The sequence below is a fragment of the Astatotilapia calliptera genome, chromosome 3 (genome assembly GCF_900246225.1).
Source record: "Astatotilapia calliptera chromosome 3, fAstCal1.2, whole genome shotgun sequence".
NCBI classification, from domain to species: domain Eukaryota; kingdom Metazoa; phylum Chordata; class Actinopteri; order Cichliformes; family Cichlidae; genus Astatotilapia; species Astatotilapia calliptera.
The window spans coordinates 46,038,792-46,058,373 of record NC_039304.1 but is presented as its reverse complement, the minus strand read 5'-3'; the positions used below and the strand labels follow the sequence as shown (position 1 = coordinate 46,058,373).

Here is a 19,582-nt window from a genome sequence, read left to right as displayed (position 1 = left end):
TACACTTTAAAAACGCAGATAAAAGATAAGACATTACGCAAAATACACACAAATCTGCATACAAATCTATTTAGCATGTACATATCCTGTGTCTGTGGTGCTGGGGGGACCAGTTAGACACCAGCGGTTGGACCCGTGGACTACTTCATTGAAGAGTAGACAACGTCGGGCTCTCGGTTAAAGTCTGAGTACAAAGACACACACACACACACACAGTTTAAACAACAGGGAGCCTAAGGAAAGCAACAGAAAATACTGAGAGAAATAATAAACTAATATGATCAATAACTAAAACTAAGGACTAAAGACTCAAAATACTAAGGAAATGCATGAAGATATAAATGTAAATCATAAACAAACATTTAAATACTGACTCAATAATAATCAAAAATTCACAAGTTCAACTCAGAACCATGGCTACAAAACCAGGACCATGCCAATCCCAAATTATTTATTTCCACTTACACCTGCCGTTTTGAGTGTACAAGTGCATTCATACTTAAACGTACGGCTACTTGTGATGCACGAAATATCTTCATTGTTTGCTAATAACTGTTTTTTTTTAATGTGTGTGTGTGTTGGAGTACGCTGAAATGTTGCTGAACTAATCAAGTTAATGTCTGAAAAGACAATTGCTATAAACTGTGGCAACATAAAAATAAAACACATGAACTCTGACTTTGTGTCTGGAATTCACGCTAGCAACATAGTACTACAGTGGTGCCCAACTTCACCCAACACACAGAACTATGTTGGACTGAGGTTGTACAGCCAGTGCAAGCCCTGGCCGAAATCACGGCAGAGCATCAAGAGTAGGCAGTAGCACATTGTATCCCTGCAGATTACCTACAGTGATTTCTAGGCTTGTTTGAGGCCATGCAAGTGGCATGTAAATGTCTGGAAGCACAATGGGCGGTGTGGTTACTTCCTCTGCTGTCTCGGGAGGCCCAGATACCAGTGCTCAGCCTACTGTCAGTATCTTTTGGAAGTCCATAATGCTGTGCTGGATCACTTTGGCTATTCTCAAGAACTACTGTCACCACCTTTGCAGCTCTTGTCTGAAAGTGGGGAAGTGACCCTTCTCCTACAAACAAAAGATGAAGAATGTAGCAATCAGGGAGCTGCAAACGGGAATGGCTGAGGAAGGAACGGACATGCTACAGTTAGATCCTGGAGCAGGTGGTACTGTGGCTTCTAATTAGAAAGGTGGAGTCGATAGACTGCCACTGGCCAGTGAGTGTGAAGACAGCCAAGACCTTCATAAAAGGGTGGATATGTTGGGACATCCAAAGGGATTGTGGGCATTCTCACAGGAGGAGGCAAGCCAGTGCTGGCCCCAAGAAAAAAGCCTTTTGGCCCTTCATAGACACATCCATTGAGGTTAAATGCAAAATGTAATTCAAAATCCTGCTCCTCACAGTCAAGGTCTAGAATGATCTGTTCCCGTCTTATCTTAATGACCTTATAGTACCACATAACCCAGTTAGAGCACTTCGCTCTCGCTCTGCAGGCCTACTTGTTGTTCCTAGAGTATTTAAAAGTAGAATGGGAGGCAGAGCCTTCAGTTTTCAGGCCCCTCTTCAGTGGAACCAGCTTCCAGTTTGGATTCAAGACACAGACAGCATCTCTATTTTTAAGGTTAGGCTTACAACTTTCCTTTTTGCTAAAGCATATAGTTAGGGCTGGACCAGGTGACCTTGAATTCCCCCGTAGTTATGCTGCAATAGATGTAGGCTGCTGGGAGAGTCGTATGATGCATCAAGTTTTTCCTTTCCAGTCACCTTTCTCACTCACTATGTGTTAACAGACCTCTCTGCATTGAATCATATCTGTTATTAACCTCTGTCTCTCTTCCACAGCATGTCTTTATCCTGTCTTCCTTCTCTCACCCCAACTGGTCGCAGCAGATGGCCGCCCCTCCCTGAGCCTGGTTCTGCTGGAGGTTTCTTCCTGTTAAAAGGCAGTTTTTCCTTCCCACTGCTTGCTTTTCTATTTTTCTCTGTATGTATAATTGTAGGGTCTACCTTACAATATAAAGCGCCTTGAGGCGACTGTTGTTGTGATTTGGTGCTATATAGATAAGAACCTGTGTGCAGATAAAGATAGTGTTGGGAAGGTTTCTTTCTGAGATTAGAAGTTTAATATCCTGAGCTTGAGTCAGGCTGGCTTAGCTACCAACTAACTTTCAGCACTGTTCAAAGTTAAAGAGCAGCCCTACTTCTGGGCCTCTTTGATCTGATGTGTGTTTGTCCATAAGTGGTGCCTTCCTAGTTACTGCAGATACAATAGTAGTAGTAATGGAATAGTATTAAATAGTTGCTATAGCAAAATGTTATTTATACTTGTTTATGAAGAAAATAAGTCCCAACCTTTACAAACATCAGAAGCTTTTCACAGTTTTTCACAACTTCTTAACACCTCTGCAGAGAAACGCTAACAGATGACAACGATCTGCGTGATGTTTGTGTGAAAACTGAAGGTGAGCAACCACAAAGCTGCCATTTTCTCTCAGTGCAAAGTGACACATTTCACCACAGAGCACAAAGCAAACGTATTCTAACAACAAGCTGAGTATTCTTCATCAAACTAAAGAAGGCTTCCTATAGATAATTGGAATCATTAAAGCGTGGACTGTCATGCAGAAGTTTAAAGTGAAAATGATGAAACCAAATAAGCTGTTATTTTTGGGGGGAGGGGTGTCATTCATTTTGGCATTTAAGATATACGATCACTAGTCACAAGTCAAGGTAGTGCTGATTACACCACTCTTTTGGAACATTGTAGATTTATTATTATAGCAGTTGTCTATGTGACGAGAGAACATGTAATGATCTGACATATCTGTCATAAAGTCTGAAGTGGAATGAATAACGACGGCTCATTCAGCACCAACAAGCTGCATCTCCTACGGACACATGTATAGTTGTCCATGGATGCTTCCTGTTACCTGTAACAGTGACACATTCAAATAACGTTATTTAGAATAAATAAAAACTTTTGTCCAACCACATACTAGTAAGCTGCACAAAAGTGGCTGGTGAATGTAAACTGGAACTCCTTACATGTCAGGCCATGTGTCATGGGCTGTATCCCAATTCAGGGTCTGCAGCCTTAAAGTACGCATTTCAAGGCCGATTACGTTACAGCGGCGCGCCGAAGGCTGTCCCAATTCAAAGGCTGCTCGAAATGCGGCCCTGAAATGCGTCTTTCATTTCCCTGAATTTTAAGGCTGTGGCAGTGTAGACTTCGTGGCCCAACATATCCCAGAATGCATAGTGCGGCGGTGGGTGTGGATGATTTTGCCGGAAAAAAAAACGGTGGATGAGGGGGGGCCGAAGAGTAAACTTTAAGTAAGTACTGAATATTATGTCACTTATTTATGTGCAAATGTTTAATAACGAAGAACATTAAAACATTACTGTTGCCACATGTCGGCAAAGTTATGTGACATTAGTGACGTTTGTACTAACTTGGTTTTAAAGCCTTTACTTTAAAATATACGCCGTTCAATCGCTGAGCTTAATCCTACAGAGAATGATCAAAGCTCATGTAGCAACAAAGAAAGAAATGAACAAATGATTTTCTCCTTCATTTCTGTCAAACAAAGCTGTATGACACGTTTCCAGCTGTTAGTATCATGGTTGCTAGGCAACCTGGGCAGCGCAACGGAGGCTAGACCGTCCCATTACACAAGCCTCGCACTTCCGGCCTTAGCGATCCTCAAGTACGCAGTCCTTGAGGATCGTTGGGGCTGCGTACTTTAAGGCTGCAGACCCTGAATTGGGATACAGCCATGGTCTCCATGCCTGCCCGGCTCTCTCTCTCTCTCTCTCTCTCTCTCTCTCTCTCTCTCTCTCTCTCTCTCTCTCTCTCTCTCTCTGCCTGGGCGGAGCTCACTGTGGGCTCCTGCCCTTGGCCCACACACCTGACAACAATCAGCTGTCATCACCTGGAGCACTATTTGAGGCTGGAACACAGATCTTCTTTCTAGTACCTGAACTATATATTTTCCACAGGTTTTTTTTCCACTCTTCCTCTTAAAGCTGTTTTATTGTGTTTGAGCTTATTGATCATCCACCTCAACAGCGTCACTTTTAACTGGGTTTCCTAACTTTGTGACTTGTATTATTAAAATGGGTGAAGTGATTCTAATTGGAGGTTTTAATTTGTACACTGATGAATCCCATGAGCTGCCCAACCACGGACCTTCTTAATATCATCATATTTAAGCAACATGTTTCCAGTGGATAAACACTGGCCCTTGAGGTAACTTATTATTACTTAGTTATTCCAGTTAAATAAATTGATCTGTCCTCCTTTTAGAGAAATCAAACCTAGATGTTTCTGTTCAAAGAAGCTGGGGACACCGAGTTTGACTGGACCATGTTCTGTATCTTCATTGCTAAGTTGGCTGTTCCCTTGGAGGCTTTGAGACCTTGGAATAAACTCAAAACATGGTGGAGAGATAATTTCTCTGTGAGAGATTTTGTCTTTCTGTTGGCTTGGCTTGGAATTCCTTTACAAGAGTTAAAGGAGGTGGCTCCAGAGAGAGAGGTCTTGTTATCTTTGCAGTCTGGACCAAGAGAAGCAGGAGAAAATGGATGTATGCCAATAAATGGTGCATGTACGAATTCTCTTGTGGACACACAATTATAATTGTTTGCGACTTTGTTCCGAAACAAGGTTTAAAAACAAGTTTAATCGTTCAGTTATGTCACATTCTGTTGCATTTCCAAATGCAATGACAATAAAGGCTTTGAACTTGTGGTATCGCATCAAGAAATTAGTTGGTTATATAAATATATGAGTATGCATAATAGTTATTATTCATAGATACCTACATCCTAAGTTCCTGTTATTCATCTGAAAGAAGCAGAATGAGAATGAGTGTGTCGTTACAATGGTAATGCCAGTAGAGGCAGTATTGGTTCTGTGTTACATTAATGTTGTAAGGAAGTGGAAGAAGAGTGTGTCCTGTAGGAGGCAGTAGAAAATGGATACTGATGTTCTGTACATGCGCTGAAAAGAAGGTTCAGTAAACCATTTGCAACAATACTCCATTGTAAGTCTCAGTTATTTCATTTTTAATTTTTGAAGATGCAACAGAACTGAATTGAATAAATGTCAAATGTTCACAAATGTTAAATGTTCACTTGAGGCTCCAAATGTGATGTTAAAATGTGTAGGCTTACTTCTACTTATGAAATGGTTTTCTACTGTTCTAGAGTAGAAAAGTAGCAGTGCTGCAACTGTTGCAGGATGGAGTCAAAATGATCTCCCTTTGGTGGTTGTCGTGTTGTAGTGTGTGGACTACCTCCTGAGTCACCCAGATAAGGAAATCCCAGAAAGATTTCAAGGTTTGCCTGCTATAATCCAAATCAAATCAAATCACTTTTATTGTCACATCACATGTGCAGGTACATTGGTACAGCACATTTGAGTGAAATTCTTGTGTGCGAGCTTCACAAGCAACAGAGTTGTAATTACATTAAGGCTTAACGTTTGCATTATTAGGGGCGTGGCCTTTTGACTGGCAGGGAAAGCTGCCTGTAGCTGCTAGCTGTCTGTTAGCCTTCACCTCAGCTCATTATCCCAAAACTGGATCCCTGAGACTGTGGCTGTGCTGTTGGAGGTTTTGGGGGCATTTTAATGTAAGTCTGTACAGTAATATGGCTGTTTTGGGGTAAATTGTACAAGAACACTGAGCTCCAGTATTGGTGAGTTAGCATCTAGGATGTTTGTGTCTCTGTGATGCTCCCATACAGTTCACGGAAGCGGATTTAAAACCAAGCTAGCTAACATTAGCTGATAACTTTACAAAAAGCTGAAATGGTCATAATGTTGCTCATTTGTTTCCAAAAATAACTGTTGATTGAGAACTATTTAAAAACATTATTTAGATTTGTTTCATAGTAATAGCTTTCTCAAAATGTCTTTGTTTCCTTAGTGGAGTGGTTAACACAGTGTCTGGGTAAGTGGAAGACAATTGGTTAGATTGGGAAATGGTATCCCCTACAACACTTTGAAAACAGGTGGAGGTACCCACTTGTGACAAAGAAATGGCAAAAATAGTTTCTTTATTCATTATCTCATGTCTTCACAGTCTCCTGAAATTACGGAATATTTAAATTTGTATATACTTCAAAAACCAAAGTAATCTTGTCCCCACCCTGGAAGCTACTACAAAAACAAACAAAAAGAAGACGAGACCAATATTACCTCTGCTTTGTCTGATTGGCTGCTGCGGACAGTGTGATGTTTTGATCTCACTGTATATGATGTCATCAATGACTTCATTTTCTAAAGTGTTTTCTTGTCCTTCTGAAATTATTTTAAAAAAAAAAAGAACAATTTACTGTATTTAATGTACTGTACAGAATTTAATTGTTAAAAATGTAAGGAAATTATTTAGAAAAATCATTTCTACATTTTACAATGTCCAGAAATAATGACTGTGTAGATTATTCAGCAAAATAAAACCATGGATGTAAGATCAGGAAGTACCTACAGTACATTGCTGTGCTGTCTCTGTGTAATCATAATGAATGTGAACTTTATTCTATTAGTCTGAGACTCACCTGCAGGTTTACTGTGAACACATCGTCTTACCAGCAGAACCAGTAACACCAGTAGAACCGCAACACAGGCTGATCCAACAGATGACAACACAGAGAGAACAGGAGGAGAGAGTGATGGAGGAAGAGTGATGGAGGTGGAACCAAGAGGAGGTGTGGATGTAGGTGGAGGTGTGGATGTAGGTGGAGGTGTGGTGGTGTGTTCCCCTAAAATAAAGCAAACACAGTCATTAAGTTGTCGTCACATTGTGAATGTTGAAAGCTGCAGAAACACAGACAGGTGAGTGTGTCACCTGTGACAGTGATCCAGCTGGATGGAGACTCTCCATGACCGCTGATGTCACACTTGTAGAGGCCTTCATCAGACCTGGAAACATGCTGGATGGTCATGTGACCTGTAGGCTGCTTCCTGATGAGGGAGCCATCTTTATAGAAAGCAGCTGGGAGGTTGGAGGGAGTGGTCTTTGTTTTACAGAGCAGAGTGACGTCATCTCCCTCCATCACAGGGAGGACAGGACTCTGCAGGATCACTGATCCACCTCAACACAGAGACAAACTACAGCATTTCATCCATTTACACACAGCTTCATCAACACTAACTCCACACACTCAGCTTACCAGTGACTGTCAGGTTAACCATGTTACTGATGGGACCCTCTCTGGACTCACACCAGTAAACTCCACTGTCCAGTAGGAAAACAGTGGTGTTACATGAAGAACCATTTACTTCTCCCCACCCATCTCCACACTGAGTCCTCTGTTGTTTGCTTGTGTTTCTCCTCAGAGTCCATCCAGCAGAGCTGTCGTCCTCCTCACAGCTCAGAGACACAACGTCTCTTTTAAAGAACTGAGAGCTGCTGGGACTCACAGTCAGACGAGCTGTGAGGGTTAAAGTGAAAAACTGATGATCTGTTATGTTTGTCTTATGATGAAACAACAGTGAAAATAATGTTGCATTAAAATTAGTTTGTATTTAGTTATTTACTAAAAGTAAACAACTAAATACTTGAGACATGAGAACAATTACATAATGTGTATGTGTGTGTGTATTTGAGGTTTTGGGGTGAATTATCAGTCCTGATAAAACGTTTGCCTGCCACCAAGGTGCAAGGTGGTGACATGGCTCACTGGCCAAAGTGCTCATGGCTAGACAGAGTCTACCATCATACCAATGTTACCGAGTTGCAGTGTCCTTCTGCCCTGAATCATCATACACCTACGATTTCCACTATGTTTCCTCAGAGGCCCACTGGGCTTGTTATAGGATCTCTGTTGCCCAATATTCAGTAGAGGGGAGAAAGTAAGTGCTGCAAAACTTTGGCTTGGCATGGATTTCTGATTCTTTGGAGCCACTCTTAATCATGCAGTTAGATATGAGGCATCTACTTGTCTCGCATTGGTCTTCTCTACACATAAAAGCAACTGAGCTGATATAGCAGTCAGGGAGGGATATCTGCTTTAGGTGTTCTAACTGCCTTCAAGTCCACATCTGCAGCTCTGCTTCTGACAGCACTGGACAATCCCACGTTCTGGGTCTCCTCCACATGTCTTCCACTGAGATCTTGGCCTCAGGGATAAAGGGAAGGATGAAGCCCAGAGATGTGAAAGACCTGTATAGATATTATTTAGTGCATGTAGGTACAAGGGGATCATGTGGGCAGTATTTGTATCCAAAAGTGTCTGAGTGGCAGAGTCCATCCACTGAATCCAACACTTTGCTTTGGGCCTTGCTATTGGTGATACCAAATGGAAGAACCTCCAACTCATAGATGCAGGTAGAGGCAGATCTGTTTGCCTTTATTTATGAAAATAAAATATTCCCAGAAGGATAATAGCACTCCAGGATGCACTATCAGAAGAAGGCAGTGATGCTTAGGGCCAGTTTATCCTGGGAAACCTTGGGTTATCCCATCCCTGTGAATTTTACTTTAACATGCACTGACCTAAGACCCTGTTAAAGACTAAAGGGGTCTTAGGTCGGTGATGATGTTATTTTGTTCCTGTCGAATCCTGAGCGATCTGTTCCTGTACTTTTAGACCTGGTGAGGTCATTTGGGGAAATCTCAGGTTATACAATTAACTGGCAGAAGAGTGAATTTGTGACTTTAACTGCAAACCTGGATGTTGACTTTTTGAAAACTTTAACTTTTAAAATTATAGACAGTGTGAAATACCTGGGTGTTATTATGCTTCTAATTAGTTATTAGTTCCTTGGTGGGACGCATCAATGCAATTAAAATGGTTTCTCTCCCTAAATCTTTTTGAATAAACAGTTTTTCAAATTGATCATCTCAGTGGTATTATCATTTGTCTGGGGCTTGAAAACTTATAGAATATCAAAAGCTCATCTATGTAAGTCTAAAGATGAGGGTGGATTTGGTCTGCCACATTTTCAGTTTTGTTATTTTTGTTATTTTTTTTATATTTTTATTTTATATTTATTATTATTTTATTATTGGGTTGCAAATTTGCACTGCTCTTGCTCTTGATGAAGGCGGTCGCACTTTTCTCTGGAACATTCTCTCACAGTCTGTTCTCTAAAACCTAAAAGAGGAATTGTGGATTTGATCAACTGGTCCCTAAATGCAATTGACACCCCTTTCTCAACGAGAAGTTTGGGCTTGGGTGAGCCTGAGTGCTGAAGATATCTACCTATTCGGAACCATGATTGCTGATCGGAGCTGGCTTGGACCTGACTTATCGAAGAATTAAGAAAGTGGAACCGGCTGTTCAAACCCCCACAAGGCTGCCCGCTGGGATTAAAACGATGGGAAGAGGCATCTAAAGGTCAAAGGTCACTCTTTCGAGGATGCCAATGTTCACATTTTGGACAGAGAGGACAGATGGTTTGAAAGAGGAGTGAAAGAAGCCATCTATGTCCACTGTGAGCGACCATCTTTGAACAGAGGTGGGGGTTTACGACACCAACTCTCTGCCATCTATAATCCAGTTTTGAGATCCCTTCCCAGACGCCTTAACGCCCACTCACATCCTGGGCCATCTGACCTCAGGAATTCGCATGATAAGGTGGGGCCAGGTTTCACAATGAACACACCCGAAACTCTGGCTGATTGGGACCCACGCCCAGTTTCCCACCTTGGCTCAGGCGATTAGAGGATCATCAGGGGGTCCTTTTGTCCCTCTGTGGGGGGATACTCCCACTAGGTTTATATCTGGGACTCTCCACCATTTGACCTTAGAACTGAAGAAGCTTCTCGGATGAGAGGTGAAACGTCTTCAAGCAACTTAAAGAAGTCCAGACGCTTTTCTTTGCAAGCTCCTTTGACTATATTATCAGTCACTAACCCAGATGCAGAGAAGAATGCTGAATGCTACGCTGAACTGATACAGTTTCTCGATGATAAAAGTCTGTCACTGGTAATGAGAGATGCGACTGACGACGGAAGAAAAGCTTTAAAAATACTACGTGACCACTACGATAGTAAAGGCAAGCCCAGAATCATCGCACTGTACACAGAGCTGACGTCTTTACAGAAGAAACCAGATGAGACAGTGACAGATTATATTATCCGAGCTGAAAAAGCAGTGACCTCCCTAAGAAATGCAAAAGAAGTCATCAGTAATGGACTTATTATCGCTATGATTCTAAAGGGGCTTCCTGAAACTTACAAGCCATTTGCTATCCACACAACTCAAAGCAGTGAAGATTTAACATTCACACAGTTCAAAAGCAACCTACGAAGTTATGAGGAAACCGAGAAATTCGACAACAAAGTAAAAGCAGATAATGTGATGAAGGTTGATTTAACATCAATCACCTGCCATGGATGCGGAAACCGAGGACATTTTGTAAAAGATTGTCGCCAAAAGGGAACACCTAAGTGGTGTAGCTACCATAGAAGCTCGACACACAGTGATGAGACATGTAGAAGAAAAACCAAGTACAGAGATGATGCGAAACTAACTGTAGTAAAACAAGAGGACAAGAAAGAAGAGCAGACTTTTGTATTTAAAGTTAGTCAAAGACTTCTGCCTACTGACATAATAAGAGAAGGACTAATGGTGGACTGTGGTGCTACTTCACACATCATTACGGAGAAGAACAAGTTCATAAAGTTTGATGAGACTTTTGATCCTGAGAAACCCTACATGGAGCTCGCTGATGGATCCAGGACAAACAACGTCGCACTCAAGAGGGGAGACGCCAACGTTTCTCTACGGGACATACAAGGACACTGTACCACCATCACACTGAGAGATGCTCTGTTCATCCCATCCTACCCTCAGAGCATATTTTCAGTGAAGGCAGCTACAAACTATGGAGCACAGGTGATCTTCAAGAAGGGACAGAATGAACTGGTGAACAAAGATGGGACAGTCTTCTCCATTGAAGAATACAACAGACTCTACTATTTGAAAACGGTAAACAATGAAACATCATACAATGACATGATGTCCTGTGACACTGTTAATCTGGCTTGTGATGTGAAAACATGGCACGAAATTTTAGGACATTGTAATGTTAGTGATGTGTTAAAGCTACCCGATGTTGTAGATGGCATGAAAATCACAGGCAGTGGCATGTTAGATTGTAATGTGTGCACAGAAGGGAAATTCACTAACAACAGAAACAGACAAAGCGACCCAAAAGCAAGTGAGCCATTACAATTGGTGCACACTGATCTAGCTGGTCCCATTGAACCAAGTGGCCAAAGTGGTCATAAATACGCTATATTATTTACAGATGATTTTTCAGGGGCAGTGTCAGTTTACTTTCTAAAACAGAAAAGTGACACCACAGAGGCCACAGCAAAGTTTCTAGCTGACTGTGCACCATACGGCAGTGTTAAGTGCATTAGATCGGACAATGGCACCGAGTTCACAAGCAGTTCCTTCCAGTCTCTTTTACGGAAAAAGGGCATAAAGCATGAGACATCTGCACCATATTCTCCCCATCAGAATGGCACAGCTGAGAGGCAATGGAGAACTCTCTTTGAAATGGGGAGGTGCCTTTTACTAGAAAAAGAGCTGCCAAAAGAATTATGGCCTTACGCCATTCAAAATGCAGCACACACCCGCAACAGATGCTACAGTAACAGGACTAAAAGTACACCATATCAGATGTTAACAGGGAAAAGACCAGATCTCTCAAAACTGTGGATATTTGGGTTAGACTGTTATGCATACACACATAACCACAAGAAACTTGATCCCAGATGTGAAAAAGGAATATTTGTGGGTTATAGTAAAAATAGCCCAGCATACCTGGTTTATAACCCTCACACAGGAAAAGTGTCAAAACACAGACTCGTGAGATTTATCAAGAAGAACACTGTTGAACAACAAACACAGACTGATGAATATAACACAGAAATTCATACTTATGAACATGTAGTGCCTTTAAAAGAAAGTACAGAACAACAAAATGAAAATGCAGCAGAGAACAGACCTCCTAGAGAAGAGGAAACCAGCACAAATGAACCAAACCCTGACATAGAAAGACATGAGGGTGATGAGCAAAACCAAACTGAGCGCTATCCTAACAGAGAAAGGAAACCTCCTAAATATTTAGAGGATTACACATCTAACTGCAAAGATTTAGCAAATGTAACCTCTGTAAGTGTTGATTATTGTTACAGAGCAACCTGTGGAATCCCCCAAACCTATAAAGAGGCGCTGATGTCACCAGAGGCACCAAGGTGGAAACAGGCAATGACAGACGAAATCAACTCTCTGAAAGAGAATGACACATTCGAACTGACTACTTTACCTACTGGTAGAAATACCATTGGAGGAAAATGGGTCTACGCCCTCAAAGAAAATGAACAAGGACAAATATTCAAAGCCAGGTTTGTAGCAAAAGGTTACAACCAGACACAAGGGATAGACTACCAAGAGACATTTGCACCAACAGCAAACATGACATCTGTGCGAACCCTAATGCAAATAGCAGTCCAGAATGATCTTATTATCCATCAAATGGATGTTAAAACTGCATATCTGCATGCTCCCATTGAGGAAGAAATATACATGGACCAACCAGAAGGTTTCGAGCAAACAGAGTCAGGAGAAAACTTGGTGTACAAATTAAAGAAATCCCTTTACGGGTTAAAACAATCAGGTAGAAACTGGTGCAAACTCTTGAATGACTACCTTGAACAAAATGACTTTGAAAGAAACCTTTCTGATCACTGTGTATACAGAAAGAACATTGGACATGAAACTCTACTGGTTATCATCTGGGTAGATGACTTGATCATTGCAGCTAGCAATACTAACTTGTTAAATACATTCAAAGAAACAATGAGGTCAAAGTTTAACATGAAAGACCTGGGGAAAATATCCAGTTTTCTTGGGATACAGTTTATACAAAAAGAGAGTGAAATCAGGATGAATCAGAAGAGGTACATTCAAAGAATGTTGGAACGCTTTGGGATGTCTGAATGCAAACCCAGATCCACACCGTGTGAACTAAAAATGGACACCACTACATGTGGAGGAAATGATGCAAATGAGACTGTTAACTCAAGAGAGTACAGAGAAATAGTGGGCAGTTTGATATATGCCATGACGTGTACGAGACCAGATATAAGCTGGGTTGTTAGCAGACTATCTCAAACACTAGCTCAACCCACGAGAGAGGACTTAGTAACGGCAAAACAAGTCCTCAGATACCTAAAAGGCACAAACGACTTCGAACTGATCTTTAAGAAAAGCAGTGAGGATCTAGATCTAATTGCTTACAGTGACTCTGACTGGGCATCCTCTGTAAAAGACAGACGCAGTACAACAGGCTACTGTTTTGCACTTACTAAAGAGGGACCAGTAATATCTTGGAAAACAAAGAAACAGCCTACAGTGGCACTCTCAACATGTGAAGCTGAATACATTGGTCTTGCAACCACTACTCAGGAAAGCATGTATTTAACCCAACTGTTAAACGACATGGACAGAAAAAGGTACACATGTACTAAACTGTTTGGGGACAACCAAGGGGCCATTGCATTGAGTAAAAACCAAGTGAACAGACAGAGGTCAAAGCATATTGATGTGAAATATCACTTCATTCGTGAAGCGGTAAATGAAAGGAAAATCTGCATTGAACACTGTCCATCAGAAGAAATGGCTGCAGACATACTAACAAAACCAGTTACAAGAGTGAGACTCAGAAAGTTTCAAAAATGGTTCTTTGGAAATGCATGAGATGCTATGGGCTAGCAGCATGAGAACAAGGGGGGGGGGGGGGGGTGAGATTTGTGTTCTCATGAGTAAATATATTAATTTATTTTATGTTGTGAAAGACGTTTTCTGATTGTCATTTTATTTTGAAAATGATTTTATTGTGGTGATTATAGATTACTTCACTTCCTGTTCCTGTTGTTCCGAAGCGCGAACTGCTGAAGTAATGTATGGTTTTCCCTCCTGTGTTGCTAACAATTAAAGAAACGGGGAAAGTAATCAACCACCAAGTGTGTGCATTATTAAGAGAACATGACCGAAGAAGATGAAAACTCTTCGAGCTCAACAGTCTGACATTGTACCTCAATTAAAATGTGGCTAAGAGAACTGACTGCTCTGCTGCACATGGAGAGGATCAGCTATATATTAGAGCAGGTGTCGAACTCCAGGCCTCGAGGGCCGGTGTCCTGCAGGTTTTAAATGTGTCCTTGATCCAACACAGCTGATTCAAATGGCTAAACGACCTCCTCAACATCTCTTGAAGTTCTCCAGAGGCCTGGTAATGAACTAATCATTTGATTCAGGTGTGTTGACCCAGTGTGAGATCTAAAACCTGCAGGACACCAGCCCTCGAGGCCTTGAGTTCAACACCCCTGTATTAGAGGATAAACTTAATAAGATCTTTGATGTGTGGCAAACTTTTTTAGATAAAACACATTTATTTTTGATTGATTGTAAACAACTTGAATAACTTAGTCCACCACCTAAGCGTTGTATTTCTGTTTATTACCAGTGTTGAAGACTAACAGGGTTTAAATATCTGAGACTCTTCACCTGCTGGTTTTTATAACTTAAGAAGCCTCTTGGATGAGAGGTAAAATGTCTTCATCTAAGTCCAGTCACCTTCTTTCCTAGCTCAGGAAAGCTGGAGCAGACCTATATATTCCTGGTCTCACTTGGAGCTTGATGCTGCCATGTCACTTTGTAATAACAACTCAAGCGGACTCCGGCAGGACCACAGTGGATTTACGCTGGAGCCATAAAGCGTCGGGGTGATGAGACGCAGATATTTAAATTTAATTTGGACAACAAGCTGTTGAGAGAACAGGTCTTCATGTTATGCGTGCCGAATACTGGATTACAGTCAGTGCCAGCAGCTGCTTTGGAGTACTCCGGTGTGGCTACTAGAGCTCGCTCAGGTCTCTTGCTGATACTCTCTATGTAATCAGAGAGCTCATCATGTTATTCATCTCTTTTTCAGCCTCACTAAATGGTGTACCATTATGATAAAGTAAAGGGAGACTAGCACCCGCTGATGTCCTTAATAAAACAGACTGGGATAGCACTGGGGGTGAGGTCAAGTGCTGTATGATGCCATTTCTAGTGACCTTTCTTGACCTGCTTAATCACACTCAAATTCTCCAGTGACTGAAAAAAGTCATTCCGACTTCAGTCGGCGGCTCTGTTCTCTCAGCCACAGGATGCCCATGTCAGCAACATTACCACACTCACACCCTGTTTGGCTGAATGAGTTGTGCCATTAGGCATGCATGCACCAAGAGCATGACCCAGTGACAGCAAAGGGGATAGTGATGTGCACAATTTTGGTCTGCAATGTCAGTGCTTCATAAAAGGTTGTTTCATTTTTTTACTGACCTTGGTTTGTTGTGCAGCTCAGCAGTGAGATCAGAACTAAAGAGAAATGACACTCAGGTTGATTTGAGCTGAACATAAAGAACAACTCCACACAAACCGCAGAAAACCTCTATGTGTGCTCTATTAAACATATCTGCTAATGCTTTGCATTCTGTGTTTTTTAACATTTCTTAACACATATAAGTTGTTTTTTTCACCACTAACTTGATATTAATGACGCTGCTAAGTTACAGTGTTTCCTCGACTCCTGAGCAAAGATAAAGAGTCAGTTCAGACCTGCAGTTGGTCCTCGTGGTGTTTGAACTTGAATTCAGCCTGATTTGTTTTTCATGTCTTCTCCTCCATCATCAGTTATCAGGAGAGCAGACAGTCAAAGTACAAGAATTCAAACAAACACAGAGATTCTACTTACAGAGCAGACACAGCACAGATGTTTCCTTCATCGTCCTTCTCACTCATTTGACCTTTTTTCATTTCTGTCACTGACACCAAGTAAAGCCCGCCCTCTTCCTCTGAGCACCAGCTTTCTATTGGTTCAAACACAGAGGTGGGTAACTGACTTTTTTCCTTTTTTAACAATAGAAGTTATAAAATAATGTAAACATATATCTAAAGGTAACACTTCAATTTTATTTCAGAAACAAAAAAGAATGAATCACAATTCTGTTCTTTTAAACTTATGTACAAGGACTTGGACATGTAAAAAAAGTTTAAGTTGTGCACTGTTGTGACATAATCTAAATTTGACCAGTGAGATTACAATTCATGTCTATGATGCCCAAAAGCATCATATTCAACTTCATTGAATAAATCAGATGTCCTCTGCTCTCTGTGATCTGTAGTTTGGTTGATGAACAAATCCATGTCCATGTAGTGGACGTCCCCCTCAGTGAGAGAGGCAGATATGAGCTGAAACACAGGAATCAAACCAGGGACGCTGCTGTTATGGAGCTGAACTGGAACCATTCAGACACTGAGGCCCTCTGAACACATTTTAATTACAGCTGTGCAGAGACACACTGATGACTGACTGGAACACTATGATTCACATTTTACATTAACACCATCCTCACACATGGTTTATATGTGGCCACTAGAGGGAGATGTTGCACTTTGAATACCAACACAGATACAAGCAGATCACCAGTGATGCTTTCAGAGTTTCTTTTGGCATGCTGTGCATGTACTGTTCATAATAAAATGGTTGTTTACTTTATTTCAAATATAGTCAGAGTTACAATGAGATCTGGACTCTTTGACTGCAGAGTTCATTCTACTTTCTGATCAGGCTGTAATATTTCTACTATAAGCTGTTTATTCTAGAGACAATGAATATATTTCATAAACACAGTCAGCAGTAAAAGTACAGTTTGATTACAGTCTGTACTTTGCTGATCCACAGACCAGCCAAGTTTTAGGTTTCCAGAGTCTCTTGCTCTTGCAAAAGCTGTCAACCCAGCAAATGTATTCATACAGAATTTTTTTTCCATAGTTTAAGACATACAATACAGATCAAAGTGATGCTCATGAAATACAGCATGCATATATTTCCCATTTTTAGTTAGAAGGAGATTTTGGGAGATTTTGTGTAGTAAAAAAAAAAGGTGCTGACATACAAACTGAGAAATGGAGGTTATCTGTCTTGTACAGAGTCTATGTACAGTCTGTGGGTGGAGGATGACACACAAAGATAATCACCATTAGCTGATAAGTTAGCACTCTCACACTCTAATTCTCATCCCACGGGGACAGTCTCAAAGTTATTTGAATGTTTTGTTACTTATCTTCCTGCCTGTCCATAAGTTGCTTTGGACTGATTCTACATCACATAGCATCAAGATCAGCTGGTTAAACAGGTCCAAAAACGTTTAAAGCCACATTAATCAGCTGAATAATGATTAAAAACATTGAGTGCCAGTATATGCAAATCTTAAGTATTAGGTAATTGCATTCAAAGTATGCAACGACGACAAGGATAAACAAAAGAGGGGGGATTGAAGACTCAAATAAAGTTTCATTGATGCAAGAAAGGAAACGTCTGACTCTGCAGCTACATTTAACACATTTGTGTGTTTGGTTTTATGATACTGCACTTTAACACTCAGTGTTCATGATCCATTTGTCTGTTGTAACTCAATGAGTATCACATAGAGTACTGCTGAGCTATAATTCATAGTATTTTATACGTTCATCATCACATAAAGTGTTTCTGTTGTCAGTTGGCTCAGTATCTGTAATTATTCTGTAACAAACGCACTCACTGATTAGGATATCATGAATCAGTGAGAACACTGAACTTCATGAACAACAGTTTTGTTCTTCCTTTAAACTAATTTCATGAAAATCCTGCCGATGAACAGACACAGCAGCTCCCACAGTGACACTAACACAGTCTGGACAGGTGTCATGATGATGCTACAGACAGCAAGCAGCCCACAGGCTCAAGAGCCAGTTCTGTGAAAGTATAATAAAATGGATAAACAGTGAGACCAAAGTTATTAAGGTACTGTTAGAAGAATTCTCTTATAAAGTGAGACACTCAGAGTAATGAGCTTCAACGCATTTATTTACTTCCAAGGAAGCAAAAGCATTCACAGTGAAAGACAGCTGAGTTTTATTTATGCACTTCTTACAAAGTTATCCTGGGAACAGATGTGACACTCTCATAGAAAGCAGTTACACAGTGTCCACGAGTCTAACTGTGCTTTGGATGACAGATAGCACAGGGACCACAAGACCTGAGAGGAAGAGATTAGAGGGAAAGAGAGAGCGATGCATTCAGCTTGCTGTAAAGAGTGCTGCGTAGCTCTATTTTCAGAGTGTTGCATAACTGTAACACTTTTCTAGCACTTAGCAACTAATCCATTCACTCAATAATCGACAAATTCACAAGAAAAATCATATAAACCAAAACATTCCACAAACAAAAATGGAGTTTCATACATCATTCCTTCAAAAGCAAAACAGTGCAAATCATTTCAAATGTGTGGGCACATTTCAAAACAAATAAACAGCTTTGCTTGTTGTAACAAAAGGATCCTCATAACTCACGTACTTGATACTGTTTGGTTGAAACACCCTAAAACCTCAGGATACACTTTGACCCAGGTTAGCAGCATAACAGCAACTTTTATTAATGTGTGGATTAAGACATATTTTTAATGCTAAAGTATAATTATTGTTGTTATCCATGAAACTTCAAATTTACTGCTTTACAACAAAAGCAGAAATTTTAACAAAACTAAGTCACATTACTTTTTGGTTGATTAAGATGCTAAAACAGGAAACGTTTGTTTGTTTCCCTGACAACATTGGATGAAGATGTAGATGAACAAACACTGTAGTTCACATAGTCTGCAGGAGGTTGGACCAGACCTGCTCAGTGGTTTGTTTGCACTGATTCCAGGTCAGATCAGCTCTGCATCACCTGTATGGGCTCAAATTGTGGTCATAAATATTTTGTACTTGTAAATCAGGCTTTGTATGTGTAAAAACAATTTGTGTGTGGACTTAGCCAAAAAATACGTGTGAAACTCTGCACTCAAGTTTCATGTAACAAGTATAAATTTTGACCCTGTTTTTCTTCCTTTCATCTGATTGGCCAATGTCAATCACAAATTTAACTATCCAATCAGAGAACAGATGGGTTTGGCTGTCGGAGGGGCGCTTTATGGAGCTTCAGGTCCTTGAAGGGTGATACAGTTTGAAGCTGGAGGATCTCTATATAAATATCTGATAGCAGTTAGGGCCCCTAACTTTCAGCAGCTGTTGAAAGGATAAAGTTGTGGTATATCAGTGGTTAGAAATACCATTATTACTTTAGGATTAGTTTAACACAAAGTCAGGGCTGACCCGGGACCATGGCTGTGAGTCACAGTGCGCAGCATAAAGGTCCTTTCACATCGGACGCAGGATGTGCTGCTAATGCTAACTGCTAACTAAAAGCCAAGGATCCAGAATTTGTTGCTGGCTGCTGGGCTCTGTGGGTGTTTTCAGCAGCTCTACCTGTACTAGATGCACCTGCTTCTTGTCTTTTCTATCTCTGACTTTATGTGAACTACAAGAGTTTGTTTTTTTTGCTGGTTCTTCAAATGTTCAATAAAAACATGTATGCTAATTCACAACGAAGAAAGCTTTGTAACCATCCCCAATAGTGAAGACTGTCATTTCCACAATACTGCCCCGCCCCCCACCCTAGGTCCACAGCGCTG

General features: G+C 40.8%; 1 protein-coding gene and 1 long non-coding RNA gene across 2 annotated transcripts in view; one reads left to right on the top strand and one right to left on the bottom strand.

Moving 5' to 3' along the window:
* Window positions 1–19,582, top strand: part of LOC113010730 (Fc receptor-like B) — a 192,557-nt gene that overhangs the window by 87,240 nt on the left and 85,735 nt on the right. The window lies entirely within an intron of this gene.
* LOC113011314 (uncharacterized) lies at window positions 39–6,677 on the bottom strand. Its single transcript, XR_003270517.1, has 3 exons — window positions 6,579–6,677; window positions 6,220–6,321; window positions 39–184 (listed from the first exon to the last, which is right to left on the bottom strand). It is a non-coding gene; the product is annotated as an uncharacterized LOC113011314 (long non-coding RNA).